The 19,159-nt window shown below is 34.7% G+C and overlaps 1 long non-coding RNA gene across 1 annotated transcript in view; it reads left to right on the top strand.

Annotated features, from left to right (window-relative positions):
* LOC136841617 (uncharacterized) overlaps nucleotides 1-19,159 on the top strand; it is a 62,471-nt gene that overhangs the window by 18,129 nt on the left and 25,183 nt on the right. The window contains exon 2 of the long non-coding RNA XR_010854041.1: nucleotides 3,348-3,567. This is a non-coding gene — a long non-coding RNA (uncharacterized lncRNA). The remainder of the gene's footprint in view (nucleotides 1-3,347; nucleotides 3,568-19,159) is intronic.

The raw sequence follows: 19,159 nt of genomic DNA, 5'->3' as shown, positions 1-19,159 counted from the left end.
GGAATCTGAGCACCCAAAACGTTGATAGATGAGATAGGCCGGATTTCATTAACATAAAAGAAAACTAAATAACTTGGAGGCATAGGTAGAAATCTGAAAATAGTGGAAAATATTGAGTTTCTGATTCCGTTTCATAAATGCTCCCAAAGCAAGATTTATTAGACAGAGGAAGGGATCAAGTGAAGGCTTCAGGGAGGATGTTTGCAAAGGGAAGGAAAAAAAACGACATTCATCATGTAATATTAATATTTCACAATAGTGAATAATATATGAAATTAGTCAATTCATTTTAGTAAAAAGATGATTAGCGTAATCTGTCAAAATAGCCTTGATTCTAAACACTGCTCATAAAAGATAGAATGTATATATGTAAGTATGTACGTATGTATGTATTTGATGTTTTATGTTTTTTCTTAGTTCAAGGGTTGAACGACGAGAAACATTGTCGCATATTGCAACATGCTAACATGAATTCATTGACGTCTTATTTTTTTTTATTATAGCATTCATAATCTTTGTGTATTTTGCTAGCGTATATTTACATCTCTTTTGATGGGAGTAGAAATCGAGCAGATAAAAAGAGATGTAAATATGCTAGAAAAATACAAAAAGGTTATGAATACTATAATAGAAAAAATTAGATGTGTCAAAGAATTCATGTTAGCAGGTTACACTATACGACAATGTTTCTCGTCGTTCAGCCCTTGAACTAAGAAAAAACATAAAACATTAAATACAACATACATACTTAAATATATACTGTACATACATCCACACATAAAATTAGGGAAGATGCCGGAATTCAGTAATATAGAGCGGAACATTTTTATAATGTTCCCAAATATTGTTACTATATTCCATTAACGGTATCTCCTATGAGAGTATCACTGTTGAGATGGGAGGCACATGTTACATGGTATACAGGTGCGAACACACCTGTAAATAAGCTCCCAACTTCGCAGCACAGCGGCACTCTCATGTTTTATCATCAGACTAGTAGGAAGGCTGAAAGAAGGCTCTGTTTTTGGGTAACCGATAGGAATGATGGCCTACTTCTTAAATTCTTGCATCTTTCTTTCTTTAACCACGTACGACCAAGAAGAAAATTTCTCGGCGCGTGTTAAACGACTCAGACAGTTCAGTTCCGGGGTGAAAACCAAAATTTCTAATATCCACAGGAAACTGCCAGCCTTTTATCTATAAACATATACTTATCACCATACGCTCTGCCTTCCGGTTCCTACACAACACTACAACGTGTCTGATGACTCCATCCTTGAATTTTGTATACTCCGTATATCCTCCTTTCAGTTCAGTATCTGAACTATAGTCCATTTTTCATCCGTCATCTTCCGTTATTCATATTTCTCATCAAACTCACGCATTACGGGAACGCCACTTACAGAGTGGCACACTGAAGTTGCTTGACTTACTGTCCATTGCTTGTCATCTGCTCCCGCTGTTTCTTCCTAGTTGACTGTTCAACTACTTTAGCTTTGCTACAATTTCCATACCTCACTAGTACAAATCCTTATGGCAAGACTTGAGAGTCTAGTAATGTGGCACCGTCGCCTTGTTCTCGTTAAACTAATTTGTAATGGTGATAACCTTACAAGACTCACTTTTCTTAATTACATTTTATAACCACAATCTGGTCCCCTCCGCATCCAAAAGCTTCAAATCCTTTTCATTTTTCCTACAATATAGTGATGGTTATGCTTACCTCCGGTCTCTCCTTTTGTCACCAGTATAGCGATCAACTTGCTCTTCCATCTGCTCTGTGCCAAAACTAAATCTGATCTCTTCTTATAGCTCTCTTTTCTAGCGTACTTCGGAATAGTCTTCTTATAAAATTACGCCGTGGAACAAGACACAACTTCAGATTACCCATGAAAGTTTTCAGTCAGTCTCAGCCCTTTTTAATAAAATGTCCTCCTACATCTTAATTCACCCCAGCAAACCTTGCACTGGCAAATAAGTACTCTTCAAAACGTCCCCATTGTCTTTCTGCCACAAAAATATAACCGTGCCATTTCTCTACACCTCTTGATCGCTTCAGAAACAACTGCCCCTAGTCTTAAACTTGCCTTTTCATTCTGGTTTCAATACAGTTTGTTACATACAAGTTTTCTTCTTCAGTCTATCTACTTTCGTATTTTGCTTCGCATTTGTACCGCATCCACGTCTATTCAAAGCCCCAAATTTTAATTATATCCTTATAAGTTTAGGACGTGATTATGTGATATTAGCCTTCCACATCCCATACCTTTTGCCATCTGCTGATTTCCATAAAAACCAGGGAAGCGAGAGTTTATACACACAATTTATATATACATATATACTGTATATGTAAACATATACAGTATATATATAGTTATATATGTACACACACATATATAGATATATGTGTGTGCATTTATATACAGACAACAATACATGCATACACCCAAATATGAAGCCACAATTATCGTTTTATATCGAATTTACCATGTTCTTTCTTGGGAATAACTTACACCCAAGGGAAATTATAATTGGTAAGTGCTTCTAAACCAGACCATGGTACGAATCCTGGCCGGCGCAGGAATACTTTTCAGTTGTAATTCCCCTTGGGTGTAAGTTATTCCCAGGCTATAGTGAATTCGATATTAAACGATATTTGTGGCTTAATATCTGTTAATATAAGTGACAAAACCACACACACACACACACATATATAATATATATATATATATATATATATATATATATATATATATATATATATATATATATATATATATATGTGTGTGTGTGTGTGTGTGTGTGTGTTTATATTTATATATGTATGTGTATATATATGTATATATATATATATATATATATATATATATATATATATATATATATATATATATATATATATATATATATATATAAGGCAAATGCCAAAGGAAAAGTGAAACAATGGAGTAGTTGCTACCACCCCATTGTTTACTTTTCCTCCGTGACATTTGCCTTTATTTATACATTCATAACGTTTCATATCTTCGTGGTTCAGTTATACATATTTTTATAAATTATGCTGTTCGACCTCTCTCCTTTAATTTGGTAGGAATATAATCAAAACCAAAAAAAAAAGAAAAAGAGACAAAGACAAGACCACACCGAGGAAAAGCTTCCTCCATGGAAGCAGGGGAGAGAAGCGTGCTGTTGTTGTGTTCAAAACCCAACCGTCTTAGCAGATTATAAATTTAGCTTAGGGACCTATTCAACGGAGATGGTTTCACCAGGGCCAACTTTAGGTAGGGTGTCCCTAAACATAACTTTTCTCTGAACTGTGTATCGGCGATGTTTTTGTCATTTTTCAGACTGCCGCAGGCTATGAAGGGCTGGTTGTCTACAACAAGCCAAGCTCCCCCTAAGCATGTCGACCCAGGTCAGAGAGAACTGAGCAATCATCAAGAGAGCACAATCGTTAGTGCTCCTGCTCCCTTGTCCTTTGTCTTTTCTAACTTAGTGGAAATGACGGAAAACGTGTCTTCAGACCCCGGGCGTCAGAAGCTAGTGCGCGCAAGCAAGCTGCGAAAGGTAAGTCTGAGGATGGCAATTATTTGCCACTCTTCTGTTATCTCTCCCCCTGTATTTCTGATTTAATTTCTCTCTTCTCAGTCACTGACTAAGGAATCCTGGTGAACCCATATTCCCTTTATGAAGTCGATTATATGAAGTACAAGTATTGTTGCCTAGTGAGATTGCATAAAGTATCCTCCATGTTGTTAACATAATATTCTCGATTTAAGATACACCCCTTGCAGTAATTAAGGATTAGGGAGAGGACACGTATAAGTAATACTCAGGCAAGCCTAGGAACCTGATCATGCCCTTGTTTGGAAGAGGAATGGTCTTTAATTTGCTAGAAAACTGCTTATAGAAGCGTTACGATAGCGACTCAGATGTTGCGTCATACTCTAAAGTAGGGGAAATATTATTGTGTCTGAAGGGGACAAATTGGGGAGCTGTTAATGGCTCATGTAGATTCCCTCACTGTAATAACTCATTTTGTTGGACTGGGTGGCTGATCAATGGGGATATTTAATTTATTAGTTCAAGAATAAATCAAAATATTCAGTAACCTAGTTCCAACTAGCGACCTAATCTAATTAAGTTAATTATCTGTCTTTTGGGGTAACTGCTAGCCTTAATTGGTAGGGTTACATGGGTCTTAGGTATAGCAAGGCTGCATTAATCAGAATAATTAATAATTAAACTCATCTACCAAATGACCCCCGTAACAATATATATATATATATGTGTGTGTATAATATATATATATATATATATATATATATATATATATATATATATATATATATATATATATATATATATATATATATATATATATATGTATGTGTGTGTGTGTGTGTGTGTGTGTATATATATATATATATATATATATATATATATATATATATATATATATATATAAATGTGTGTGTGTGAGAGAGAGAGAGAGAGAGAGAGAGAGAGAGAGAGAGGAAGGGATGATTTTATAGACGACGATATCTGTTTCTAATGCTTTTGTGAAGGATTTAACGAGAAGCGTTTATTCAAAACGTTAGACATTATCTCGAATATCTGAGTATTAAAAGAATAAAATATTTTTAAAAATAATACGTGAACTTCCTTTCGCTCTTGATAATGTTATTCACTTTATCAAATTGTTGCATAAAAGTCGCCGAGTTGCTTATAATTATTTTTCCGCTTTTCCGTCACTTTTTAATATATCATCTTTTAATCGTAGCTCAGATTACAATAAAAGTTACTGCCATGAGGTATCTGTTTCACAATTTATTTTAACAATCTGACGCTATAGTAAAAACAATCCAAAATAATTTAAAGGCATATGCTAAACGACCCACACAGGTGTTTTTCAACACTTGTTGAAGTTTTTGTTACTTATACTGTTATTGCTGTTAAAACAAACGGCATTAATTATAACTCTCTCGTTATTATATTCAGGTAATTTTAAATTGGCATGATTTCGAATCATGTTACAAGAATAACATATTCTACAATGAAACTGTTTCGAGATCATCTCCCGACTAAATTAAGGATATCAACTCAGTCTTCTGGATAAACTCTCTCTAATTCTTTATACCAGAGAGGGAGTGAAAAAAAAACTTGGTGTTAATTGCAATATTAGGTATTGTTAGAAATTTAGTTGGGTTGGTTAGTCTTGCTGCTATAGATTTCCACAGCCCAAGCTCGCTTTGTTTCACACTTTTACTCTACTTATACTTTTACTCTAGGTTCATGTTTTGCCTGTTTATATGGTTATGCTAACGTTAGTCGGAACTCAGCGGGTTAAATTAATAATAATAATAATAATAATAATAATAATAATAATATGATCAATGTAAAGAACAAATCAAAAAGCTATTTACTTGGCAATTAAGCTTTCATACAAGAAAACAAGGAGCAGAAATGCAAATGCAATTAATACAGATCAGGTTAATAAATCAAATTAAAAACAGTCCCCAAGAATAAAAACCTATAGATATGAACACCGAAACACACACACACACACACGCACACACACACATATACACAAAAGAAAGGAAGGTGCGACGCTGTAACAAAAAAAAAAAAGCTCTCTTACACAAGAACGTAGAAAGCATTCGAACAAAGACATGCAACAGGAATGACACAGGTCAAGGAATAAGAACAATGGAAATAGTTTCACCTTAAAGGCGTATTGCATTGAATGCGGGAGCTCAGGTGACCCGGCTGCCAAAAATTAGCTGCAGAGAAATTCACTGAATTTAGCAAACCACGACCGTACGGATAGGCAACATTTATATCTGACTTCTGCTGTCTCGTGTAAATGCTCATGGGTGGTGATGAGCACACGCTCGGAAATAATGCACACACACGTCAGTGTCACAGATATATGCACTTCACAGTTTCTTTTATGTGGATAATATCTACTTCAACTGCCCCAATTTATATGTGGATGATATCTATTTCAGTTGCCACAGATTTTATGTGGATAATATCTATTTCAATTGCCCAATTTTTATGTGGATAATCTATTTCAGTTGCCCCAATTTTTATATGGATAATATCTGTTCAAATTGACCCAATATTTATGTGGCTAATATCTATTTAAATTGCACCAATTTTTATGTGAATAATATCTGTTTCAATTGCTCCAATTTACATGTGGATAATATCTATTTCAATTCCTCCAATTCTTAGTTGCCCCCTTTTTAACTGATTATATCAATTTCAATTGCCCCAATTTTTATGAGGATAATATCTACTTCATTGCCCAGATTTTATGTGGATAATATCTATTTTAATCGCTCCAACTTTTATATGGATAATATCTATTTCAATTGCCGTAATTTTTATGTGGATAATATCTATTTAAATTGCCACTATTTTATGTGAATAATATCTTTTTCAATTGCCCCAATTTTATGTGGACAATATCTATTTCAATTACTCTAGTTTTTATGTGGATAATATCTATTTCAATTGCCCAATTGTCATGTGGATAATATTTATTTCAATTGCTCCAGTTTTTATGTGGAAAATATCTATTTCAATTGCCTCATTATTTATGTGGATAATATCTATTTCAATTGCTCCAATTTTCATGTAGATAATATCTATTTCAATTGCCCCAATTTTTATGTGGATAATATCTATTTCAATTGCCCCAATTTTTATGTGGATAATATCTATGTCAATTGCCCAAGTTTTTATGTGGATAATATCTATCTCATTGCCTCAATTTTTATGTGGATAATGCCTATTTCGATTGCCCAATGTTTATGTGGGTAATATCTGTTTCAATTGCCCCAATTTTTATGTGGACAATATCTATTTCAATTGCCCCAATTTTCATGTAGATAATATTTGTTTCAATTGCCCTAATAGCGTGAAAGCTAACATTTTCGAGCCTCAGTTTGTAATACAACACATTTTCAAGGTAACTGAAAATATCTTGAAATGAAACGGAAGCTCGGTAAATCTTGTTTCCTTGCTCTTGTGATTATATATATATATATATATATATATATATATATATATATATATATATATATATATATATATATATATATATATATATATATATATACATATATATATATTATACGCTGTATGTGTTTGTATGTATATATATATATATATATATATATATATATATATATATATATATATATATATATATATATATATATATATATATATATATATGTAACACCATTTGGAAACAGACAAAATATTCCGTGTAGGAATATCACATAGCATACCGATTGGTCTGTCTTCAGAAGGCGTTGGAGGGGTTCGGCCCTGTTCTCTCTCTCTCTCTCTCTCTCTCTCTCTCTCTCTCTCTCTCTCTCTCTCTCTCTCTCTCTCTCGCGGCTTTCCCCTCTCTCTCTCTCTCTCTCTCTCTCTTAATGTACAGATTGTGGAGGATGAAGAAGATGAAGAAGAGGAAGAAGAGGAAAATAGAGAAGAAAATAAGACTGAAGAGAGAGAAAAGATTAATGAAAACAAAGAACAGGATAATAGTATGGATGCAGAGAAACTCATAGATTCTACATATGAGGCAATACAGCAACATACATATGAAGAAATAAATTATGACCTGATAAATCAAAATAAAATCCCAAAGAGGTTGTGCCCGGATCTCCATACTGAGGGGAATGAACAAGAAAAAAAAAGAAAAAGAAAAGAAAGACACAGTATGCACCCTTTTGAAAAGAGGGAATTGCAGGTTTGGTGAAAGATGTTATTACAAACATCCCAAGATATGTCACAATTATGAGATCTATGGCAAATGTGCATATCTAGATGGCTATGAAGAGGAATGCAAAGATCTACATCCAAAAATATGTAGAAACTGGAAAGAAGGAAATGGATGTAGGTTTAATAAGAAATGTAGGTACATGCATCCTGTAGCCATGAAAGACCAAAATCAAAATCAAATACATATAAAAACCAAGGTAAAAATGAAACAAATAAAGAAAAGAACAAAGATCATGTGATGAAGGCAAAAGCAAGCCAACAACACATTATGAAAAGTCAGCACCACGATATGAGCCATCAGCACCTAGATATAGCACAAGGAACAAGCAATGTATCTATGATGCAAGGGGATGGTGCAGATATGGAGATAAGTGCAGGTTTATGCACAAAGTGAATAAATATGAAGCTGGAAGAACAAATATAATGGAAAAGTTGGATTTTTAATGTACGAATTTCTGGAAATGAAAAAAGATCAACATATCAGAACAGGAAAGAGACATGGGAAAATCCTTATTATTACCCATATTAGATAATGGAGATAATATGCAAACCATCATAGTGATGAACGCGCAGGGTCTAGTTTCGAGTAACTCAAAAGAAAGATAGAGTTCTTAGAAGAACTAACCCAAAGTGAAAAATAGAAATATTGAATATAAGTGAAACCTGGTATTCCCAAGAGACTGGTAATGATGACCAGATAAAGGGTTTCCAAACTTATAGATCAGATAGAAAAAATAGAAATCAAGGGGGAACCGCGATATATGGGAGAGATGCCAATCAAGGAAAAATCTGTGAGAAATATAGTAACACAGAATGTGAATTAATAGCGGTAGAATTTGAATCTGAAAAATTAGTGAACATTGTAATATATAGACCCCTTAATACTAAAGAGTTTGACATAATAATTGAAAAATTGGATGAAATATGTAGAAATCACAAGGACTGGACTATACTCCTAACCGGAGACTAACTTTCCTTTTGTAGAATGGAAAGAACGAATAGGAGACTGTGGTTGTATTTATACATATAAAAAAGAGAGCAATAGTAGTGCAGAAGATAAGAGGCAATTTGAAAAGCTATTAGATATGCTACTAGAACATAACATTCAGCAAATAAATCACCTACCAACAAGAAAGGATAATATTTTAGACCTAGTATTTGTGAATGAGGTGAACTATGTTAAAGAAATAATAGTATATAACACGAGTATTTCGGACCATAATGTCATAGAACTAACAGTCCGTTCCAGAACATACGAAAACAAAGAAAAGCAAGAGACGAAAAAATGGGAAGGATATGGAAAATACAATTTCTATAGTAAGAATATAAATTGGTCAAAAATAAATGAAGAATTAAACAAAGAATGGGAAAACATATTTGTAAGTGATGATATACAGGTAAATACCGATATATTATATAAAATATTAGAGGAAATAGTGGAAAAATATATACCGAAGAAAAAGTAAGCATCAGTCACGAATTCCAAGAGACAGAAGGATCTTGTTCCAGAAAATTAGAAAGTGGAAAAAGCTCTTGCAAAAGAAAAGAATGCATGGAAAGTGATGGAACTAAAAGTAAGATAGAAAATGCAGAACAAAAGATTATACAATCAAAAGGAAATGAAAAATGGAACCTAGAAGAAATGACACTACAAAATATCAAGCAAAACCCTAAATTTTTTTATTCATATGAAAAAAAAGATGAATAAAATAAGAGTAGAAATAGGCCCTCTAAGAATTGAAGGGCGATTAACGAATGAAAAAAGGAAATATGTAACATATTAGCAGAAAGATATAAGAGTGAATTTACACCTAGAATTGACAATGAAGATAATGATACAGAAATAAGAGATGAAAATACTGAATACTTATCAGATATAGATATTACAGAAGCCGATATTGTGCAGGCTATTAATGAAATTAAAAATGGATCAGCAGCAGGACCAGATGGAGTACCTGCCATATTGTTAAAGAAAGTGGTTCATTCAATCGCAAAAAGCATAGCAATATTATTAAGACAAAGTATAGATACAGGCAAGATTTATGATGAGCATAAATTAGCATATATTACTCCTACTTTCAAAAGTGGTTCAAGACTAGAGGCAAGTAATTATAGGCCTGTGAGTCTGACATCTCATATTATGAAAGTATATGAAAGGGTAATGAAAAAATATAATGAAACATTTAATGAAAAATAGATTGTTCAATATAGGACAACATGGTTTTGTACCCGGAAAAAGTACACAAACCCAACTGTTAGTCCACCATGAAAGCATATATAAAAATATGATAAATGAAAAAGATACAGATGTGGTTTACCTAGACTTTGCAAAAAGCTTTTGACAAGGTAGATCATAATATATTAGCGAAAAAAATTAGAAAACATAACATTGTTGACAAAGTAGGAAGATGGATAAAAGAATTTTTGCAAAATAGAAAACAGATAGTGATTGCAAACGATGAGAAATCGGATGAAGCTACGGTAATATCCGGTGTACCACAGGGTACGGTGTTAGCTGCATTGCTGTTTGTGATTATGATTGCAGACATAGACAGTAATGTTAAGGACTCAGTAGTAAGAAGTTTCGCAGATGACACAAGAATAAGTAGAGAAATTGCTTGTGATGAAGATAGGAACTCGCTACAAAGAGACCTAAACAAAATATATAAATGGGCAGAGATAAATAGGATGGTATTTAACTCTGATAAATTTGAATCAATGAACTATGGTGATAAAGTAGGAATGCTATATGCATATAAAGGACCTAATAATGAGACAATCACAAACAAGGAAGCAGTTAAAGACCTTGGTGTGATGTTGAATAGGAATATGTTATGCAATGATCAAATAGCAATTCTATTGGCAAAATGCAAAGCAAAAATGGGAATGTTGTTCCGGCACTTCAAAACAAGAAAAGCTGAACACATGATTATGCTTTATAAAACGTACGTACGTAGCCCACTTGAATATTGCAATATACTGTAATATGGTACCCACACTACCAAAAGGATATTGCACAAATAGAGAGTGTACAAAGGTCATTTACAGCTAGAATAGAAGAAGTTAAGGACCTTTACTGGGAAAGACTACAATTCTTAAATTTATATAGTCTTGAAAGGAGAAGAGAACGCTACATGGTAATTCAAGCATGGAAACAGATAGAAGGAATTACCGAAAACATCATGGAACTAAAATTATCAAAAAGAGCAAGCAGAGGTAGATTAATAGTGCCAAAAACTATACCAGGAAAATTAAGGAAAGCACACAGGACATTAATCCACCACGCACCAGCATCGCTAATGCAGCGTCTATTCAATGCGCTACCAGCTCATCTGAGGAACATAACAGGAGTGAGCGTAGATGTGTTTAAGAATAAGCTTGACAAATATCTAAGATGCATCCCAGACCATCCAAGACTGGAAGATGCAAAATATACCGGAAGATGCGTTAGCAACTCTCTGGTAGACATCAAAGGTGCCTCACACTGAGGGACCTGGGGCAACCCGAACGAATTGTAAGGTCTGTAAGGTAAGGTCTCGCGAATGTCACAAAGATCTCTTTCGTTCTCGCATTCCACATTAAAGAAATGAAATGGTTCGTATAAGGAAAACTCAATCTTTCCTACAAAAATAGATTTATTATTTAAAGCAACCCAACAAGTAATGAACAAACAAAGCAAAGATTAAAATGCATCATAAATGAAATTGTCAAGCAAAAAAAATTAATCCAACCCTAACTCAAAAGTCTAATCATGGCTAAATGGCCTGTAAAGTCAAAATCTTCTCACATACTCCAACTTAAGTATTATTAAGTCAAGTCTCAAAAAGTCAATCCACACAGAGATATTATACTTTGCAAGGTATGCATTGTATGTCTCTATAATCACACCATCATGACTACATCATATCATTGCCCACAAAGTCATCACCACAACCACCACAACCATGACATCTGTCGAAAAAAATTAAGCACAAAATAGTAACGATTTCCCAAAAAAATATGCAAGTATAAACATAATAAAAAATGCATGGTTAAACAGAACACACTAAAATAAAATATTGAAATGGCAAAAAAAGTATATTGAACTTTGCACACAAGTTCAAAAATGTCTTGAAATATGGTAAAAGACCATAAGTCCACAATTCACATAGAAAAAATCAAGAGTCTGGACAATACCTTATTCTGCCAATTCTAAGAGCTTGCCACACTCAAAGATAATGTCTTCACGATCTCGCTCTAGCTCCGCTAATGAATGATCGAACTAATTTTTGGGCAGAATTAGACACAAAATCGAGATTCTGTAACATACGAACTCATGTACCCACATAGCAACCCAGTCATATGATGGAGCCAATATTGTGTGCTCATCAGGTTAATTGCAGATGTAACGAAGTATTTGCTGAATGAACGATTTCGCAACTGGCGGCTTCACGACAGTACCATCTCACAACCAAAATTCTTCCATCACATCTCTGTTCCTGACAATGTTAAAGCGGCCATATTTTCTGAAATATATATGTTATGTTTCTGGCCACGGTTTGTTACTTGAATAAAATATTGTTTAAACTAAGCCTTGAACAACACCCACCGTGGTCAGCCATAAATACCAATCAACACATGAAAGAGTAAACTCACACATCCGAATAATGGTAGGTTGCCAACTGAAAGTTCTGATCAATACAAGATTCTATGCTATTACATACAGATTAGGGCATTTCAAATAACAGAGTACTGATTCAGCTCTAAATAAATAAAATACTGATAACATTTACAGCGCAACAGGGAGCCAGTGGCTCCAGTAGAAATTCAATTACAATTATAATTCTCTTGTTATACTGCATATCGATACACCTGTCGCAGTAAGGCAGAATTCTTCCAGACAAGATGGATGTCAGGAAGACGAGGGTGAACAATATAGCATGTTCCTGGAAATAGAAGAATCCCAGGTAAAGCTTTGTGGAAATGTGGTTCTCTCCATAGCAGTTATAAGCACATGGGAGGAGTGATTTAAGGTTCACTTCGAGCAAGGGATGATTAATTCACGAACTTAATTCACATAGGGAAGCACGTGACTTTACACTGGGTAACGGGACATCAAAGAGTACTTTACTGGGGAGAGAAATTAGGATATGAAATGAGAGATTCAGGATAAGGGACAGAGAACTGGTAAACTTGAATGCCCATTGACATACTGTGGATTTATCTTGCAATATGCACTTTGCACAAATGGCTGGAGGATCTACAATGTCTTCCTTTAGATCACACTTGGCCGCTGGTTGTTCAGGCTGCTTGTAGCCTTATGATTTCCAGTTCACAGAAAGGGTGCCGTGCACATGACACGATAAGGGATTACAGCGAGACTTTATCTCACTGGGACTGAGCAAGGACTGAGAGTGATTGGGAGTCTGGCTGGCTTTTATGACTTTCGAATTCGCCTGAGGGGGACGCTGTTTTCTCCAGCATTTGGACATCGGCTGGCATCTGTAGAGAACATGCGAGAACCAGTAAAAAGCTCACACAGCAGGAGGTAGATGAAAAAAGGGATTGAAATATGGGACTTTCGGTTTCCGTAGCATTTAAGCACTCCCTAGTAAGTAATCTAATTTCCTACCTGGACCCAATGTGAATGACACACCTTAAAAGTACCCTGCCACACATCTGTTTGTAGGTGCTTGGTGGCCACCCCTTAAAGCACAGGATTCTAGACCCTACAATAAGTAAGCAGAGATGATGGCGGTGGAAATCTGTAATAATATATATGTACAGTATATGTATATATATATATATATATATATATATATATATATATATATATATATATATATATATATATATATGTGTGTGTGTGTGTGTGTGTGTGTGTGTGTGTGTGTGTGTGTGTGTGTGTGTGTGTGTGTGTGTGTATACCTGAATCACGAAAATATTGAATGTAATGAATATACAAACATAGACAAAGTCCACAAAGGAAAGAGAAACAGTGGAGTGCTGCGAGTCCTTTCGACTGTCGCCCTTTACTTAGCAGACTGAAGAAATATAAAAAATTTACAAGGGAAGCTCATATAAATGACAGATGGGGATTACAAAGGAAAAAATATGTACCTGGAATCCAACACAATTGAAGAATTGGTAGAACTGCCAAAACAGGGTTAAATATTTAAGAGGCTTTACAAAGGATTAGAATCAACCATTCGGAAGCAGGGACAGGACAATTAAAAGATTATACAAGGAGGTGACTGACCACCAAAAAATGTTATAAAAGTACAACTCAATAATTCTCACTTTTGGAAACAAAAACAATTTTTGCAAGATGAACATTTTTACAAATAAAAAATTATATTAAACATGAATACATAGAGAATATATATAAGGTAACTAATTTGTAATTAATTCAGTGATTTTATCTTTTAGGCCATTCTTGAACATTTTCATAATACAGGGGTCCAAATAATACATGCCAGGGCTAAGGTTAAAATTACAGCTGGAAGTAAGCTGTATAATAGCAGATTCCAAAAGATTTCTTGCAGAGAGACCTTTTGATCTGGCAATCACTGAACTTTCAGTCCAATTTATCCTGTGAGAGTTTTCACTTAAATGAATGAATATAGCAATGGATGTATGTCCAGTTTTGACTGAATATGTATGTTGCGTAATACGTCCATCTAAATCTTTGCTAGAACTGGCCAATATAAAAAGGGTAGTCCAAATATGGAATTTTATATATTATGTTGTTGTTTTCTTTAGGGCTCTTTTTTTTATTAACATTCCTTTTAGTGTGTTATTATAGAAAAAAGATGAGGTTGACATTAAAAGATTTTAACAATTATTTTATGTTTTCAAAACCAAGCTAAGAATGTTCTTAGGGGTTTCATGAACATTCTTAGCTTGCCTTATTTTAGTGGGTTTGAAAACATAAAATAATTGTTAAAATCTTTTAATGTCAACCTCGTTTTTTCCTATAATAACACACTAAAAGGAATGTTAATAAAAAATAGCCCTAAAGAAAACAACAACATAATATATAAAATTCCATGTTTGGACTGGCCCTCTTCTCATATTGGCCATTCCAGCAAAGATTTAGATGAATGTATTAAGCAACATAAGTATTCAGTCAAAACTAGACAAACATCCAATGCTATATTCATCCATTTAAGTGAAAACTCTCCCTGGATAAATTTGACTGAAAGTTCAGTGATTGCCAGATCGAAAGATTTCCCTTTAAGAAATCTTTTGGAATCTCCTGTTATACAGCTTACTTCCAGCTGAAATTTTAACCTTAGCCCTGGCATGTATTATTTGGACCCCTGTATTAGAAAAATGTTCAATAATGGCCTAGAAGATAAAATCACTGGATTAATTACAAGTTAGTTACCTTATATATTTTTCTATGTATTCGTATGTTTAATATAATTTTTTATTTGTAAAAATGTTCATCTTGCAAAAATTGTTATTGTATACAAAAAGAAAAGATAATTATTGAGTTGTACTTTTATAACATTTTTTGGTGATCAGTCACCTCCTTGCATAATCTTTCAATTGTCCCGTCCCTGCGTCTGAATGGTTGATCCTAATCCTTTGTAAAACCTCTTAAAATATTTAACCCTGTTTTGGCAATTCTACTAATTCTTCAATTGTGTTGGATTCCAGGTATATATTTTTTCCTTTATAATCCCCATCTGTCATATGAGCCTTCTTTGTAAACTTTTTTTTGTATTTCATCAGTCTGCAAAGAAAGACAGTCGAAAGGCCTCGCAGCACTCCATTGCCTCTCTTTCCTTCATGGATTTTGTCTATATATATATATATATATATATATATATATATATATATATATATATATATATATATATATATATATATATATATATATATATATATATATACAGTATATAATATACATTATATATGTAAGTATGTGTATTCGTGTGTACTTGGAATAGGCTTATACATATAGTTATACATAAATGCAAAAAAGTTTCAGCGAGAGATAAACGAAGAAATGAAAATGTTCAGGAAAGTAACACGTATCGTCATCATCATCATCATCATCATCATCATCAAAATCCCGAGAAAAACATCGTGATGGGAATTGAAACGAATGAAACACTCACACTAATAGAAAAGCATCAAGTCTAAGTAATAACCGAGTGGAATTTATGAAAAGAAGTATTAGGCCAAACGGATCGTGGGAGGAGATACAGGCGTGACCGTCTTACTAATGCGTTCATTTAAACGAATAGACTCCGAAAGTCCCTTTCCGAGGCTTGATAGGAGGCACAAACGACCGCCATTTGACCGCTAATCCATCTTGGTCACTGAATACGAATTCGTGTGTACGTTGACTTTCGAAATTCGTCGGCGGAAATCTTACAGAATTACTCTCATCTCCACATATACATACGTGTACACACACACACGCACACATATATATATACACATACATAAATATATATTTACATATATGTGTGTGTATATTTATATATATGTATATATATATGCATATATTTATATATATGTATATATATACATACATACATACATACATACACATATTATATATATATGTATAATATGCGCACGTGTGTGCGTGTGTCTATTTGGGTAGGTGTATGTGTAGGCTATAAGTTTTTATTCCCATGGAGGGTCAGGGACAGCCATGATCTTTATAAGAACAGAGGAGTCGGAAAATGAATAAAATCAGCAAGGGTTTGGTTGGTGAAATGAAAGGTTAGCGAATAAAGAAATGACTTGAGATGCAAATAATAGATAGAATAAATCATACATCGGCATGCAGGAGGATAGATGGGGTAGGCAAGAGGAATAAAACAGAGGTAGGACAGCGAGCAGGAACTTCAAAGTTGTTGTTCTGATTGGAAACGAAGGCAAAGAGAAAGCTAATGGGCAAATGGATCTCGGAATAAAAGACGCAAAAGGAGAGATTCTGACTAAAGTGAATCCGGTCCTGCGTCGATGGAATGAGTATTCTGAATATTTGCTGAGCGTGCGAGATAAAGGGAAGTCAGAGAAGAATGACGACAGAGTATAAAGAGTAAGATTCAGTTTGGAAGTGACTGTTGAGCAAATTATGGAGCGTAATTAAGAGACTTAAACAAGAAAAGGGACAGAGAGTTGAGGGGAATAACAGGAAAGATACTGTGGTACTGAGATGACAGTGGCGCTCTGTGGTTGACCAAGGTTTGTAAGGTATGTTTGGATGAGGGAAAGCTTTTGAAGGAAAGTGCGGAAGAAATGATTGTTCTGTTGCATAAAAGTAATAGTGATAAAGTTTAACAAAACTTATTATACCAGGGAAGGTGTATAGTAGGATTTTGATTGGAAGGTAAGACATTTCAAAATTAATGGGAAAGAACAGTGAGCACCGAGACGAGGAAGAGGATTTGCATATCACGTTTAAGTTAGAAGCAGTTAATTAAGAAATTCGAAAATAAAAAGAAAAATCTGCATGAGACAAAAATGGACTGCGATAAGTATATAACCGTTGCAATAAAGAGGCAGCGTGGAGGGTGTTGAGGATATTCGGTATAGATTATTGAGGAAAATTTGGTGAGAGTGATTAGAAATTTTTATGATGGAAGCAAAATGTGTGTTAGAACATGTAAACGAGAAAGCGAGTGGTTTGGCGTATAAAAGGGTTTGAGCCAAGTGTGTGGTACGTCTCCATGGCCACTTAACATCTAAATGGATTGAGTGGGGTAAAGAGTCAGATGAAGGACAAGAAATGTAGATGGCAAGCTGTGGGTTAAGAGTTATGAATTATGAAAGGAACGGAGAATACTTGCTGTTTGCAGATGTTACACTAGTAATTGCGGATGATATTGAAGGACTGCAAAGATGCATGTAAAAGAATGTAAGTATTAACAAGAAGAGAAAATTGAGAGTAAATGTGGGACAAACCAAGGTTATAAAAAAAGGAGGATGGAACAATGAATGATGATATTAGTGCTGGAGTAATGGAAACAGATGGTTGTATAAGTAGACAAGTAAAAAATGCACCGAAGTTTCTTCGGCGCAATCGAGTTTTCTGTACAGCCGCTACAGCGCATAATCAAGGCCACAGAAAATAGACCTACTTTGGTGGTCTCGGTATAATGCTGTATGAGCCGCGGCCCATGAAACTTTAAACACGGCCCGGTGGTGGCCTATCCTATATAGTTGCCAGAAGCACGATTATGGCTAACTTTAACCTTAAATAAAATAAAAAAACTACTGAGTCTAGAGGGCTGCAATTTGGCATGTTCGATGATTGGAGGGTGGATGATCAACATACCAATTTGCAGCCCTCTATCTTCAGTAGTTTTTAAGATTTGAGGGCGGACAGAAAAAGAGCAGACAGAAAAAAGTGCGGACAGAATGAAGTGTGGGCGGACAGACAAAGCCGGCACAATAGTTTTCCTTTACAGAAAACTAAAAGGTTAGCTCAAGTAAAGGACAGATGAGCTTCTTGAGATGGTTTAATCAAAGGTAAACATGGAGGCTAGTAGGTTGCTGAAGAGAGTGTATAATTCAGAGGTGTTCGGCTAAGTTAAGTATACCTTAGTTTAACCAGACCACTGAGCTGATCAACAGCTCTCCTAGAGGCTGGCCTGAAGGATTAGACTTATTTTACGTGGTTACCTAGCAAAGGGACCTGCAGCTTATTGTGGAATCCGGACCACATTATAGCGAGAAATGACTATCACCAGAAATAAATTACTCTAATTCTTCATTGACCGGCCGGAGACTCGAACTCCGGCCTAGCAGAGTGCTAGCCGAGAACTCTACCGACTCGTCCAACGAGGAACTAGGTGTTCGGCTAGAGGAGGAGGGAAGAGAGAAAGTGATAGGAAAAGTTACTGAAAAGGAAGGGCCTCAATATCCAGAAAGGGAGAGTGAGTGCAACATAAGTATATCTTAGTTTAACCAGACCACTGAGCTGATTAACAGCTCTCCTAGGGCTGGCCCGAAGGATTAGATTTATTTTTACGTGGCTAAGAACCAATTGGTTACCTAGCAACGGGACCTACAGCTTATTGTGGAATCCGAACCACATTATAGCGAGAAATGAATTTCTATCACCAGAAACAAATTCCTCTTGTTCTTCACTGGCCGGTCGGAGATTCGAACGACATAGAGAGAGAGATGATGATGAAATGTGTAAAGGGTTCGATATGCTAAAATGATAACTCCAAAACCTGTCCAATTGACTGTGAAAAAACCAATGATCATCAACCGGATGCAACAATTAAACCAAGAGAGCTTGTCCTCGTTATTGAATACCAGTCTAGTGCTCTATGAATTTCTGTATCTCGAAAACATAAATTAATGTGTGTCATTTACGAAACTCATTTACGATTCTATG

The sequence above is a fragment of the Macrobrachium rosenbergii genome, chromosome 9 (assembly GCF_040412425.1).
Source record: "Macrobrachium rosenbergii isolate ZJJX-2024 chromosome 9, ASM4041242v1, whole genome shotgun sequence".
In the NCBI taxonomy this organism is placed as follows: Eukaryota; Metazoa; Arthropoda; class Malacostraca; order Decapoda; family Palaemonidae; genus Macrobrachium; species Macrobrachium rosenbergii.
The sequence above is the reverse complement of the archived record's forward strand: the minus strand, read 5'-3'. Positions and strand labels throughout refer to the sequence as shown.